Source organism: Suricata suricatta, chromosome 2 (genome assembly GCF_006229205.1).
Source record: "Suricata suricatta isolate VVHF042 chromosome 2, meerkat_22Aug2017_6uvM2_HiC, whole genome shotgun sequence".
NCBI lineage: Eukaryota > Metazoa > Chordata > Mammalia > Carnivora > Herpestidae > Suricata > Suricata suricatta.
Genome location: NC_043701.1, coordinates 11074470 through 11075316, shown reverse-complemented (window position 1 = coordinate 11075316; position 847 = coordinate 11074470).

The following is an 847-nucleotide window of genomic DNA, read 5'->3' as shown; positions in this document are numbered from 1 at the left end:
GCGCGGTTGAGGCTGAAGACGGGGTGGGGGGCGGGGCTCAGGGGGCGGTCCGAGGCGGGGCCCAGGGGGCGGTCCAGGGGCGGAGCTGGCGGGGTAGCGCGGGTTTGACGCGGGCTGGGGCCTGGGAGGAGGCGGCCCCAGTGGGCGCTCAGAGGCGGGGCGCGGCGCTGTTGGAGGGGTTCGTGGGCGGGGCGGGCAGGAAACCCGGTGCGGGGCGAGGCGCTGCGTTCCGTACTCTCCTCCGAGAGGCTCCTCCCGGCCTGTTGCACTTGGGTGCGTTGCAGCTGGCGTGGTTCCATCAGGGTGCGTGGCTCATCCTCCCAGGAGGCGGGGGTTCCTCGACCTGCGGGGGTCCGGGCGGAAAGCAGCTCTCTCAGGCCCTCTGAGAGTTCCGGGGTACGAGAGGGCGCTTTGCCGGAAAGCGAACACCGAATCTCCAGTAAACCAGGTTCGGGGCAAGCAACGCCCGATGACAGCGAAACCTAGGGCCGAGGGGTTACGGCATGGAAGCGCGTCCCTCCCCTCCGGTGGTGGGGTGCAGCCCGTCTCCTGCGTTGAAAGGCTGCCCCCTGGTGGTCAGCACCCGCCCGTGCAGCCCGTGCTCATGGAGTTTCCCGGGCCCTCAAGCTAGAGAACTAGGTCTGGGAGCAGAAGAGACATTCGTGCCAGAGATATTCTTGTTTCAGGAGTTTTCATTAAGTGTGTTCAGTGTGCAACACTCCTTAGCAACGTGAAATTTTCTTCTCTCAGAAAGCAACGCTTTTTCTTACCTTAGTGCAGCCGTCACTTGCCTGGAAAAGAATTTCCTGACCTCCATCTTACACCAAATCCTCCTCCCCACTGCAGA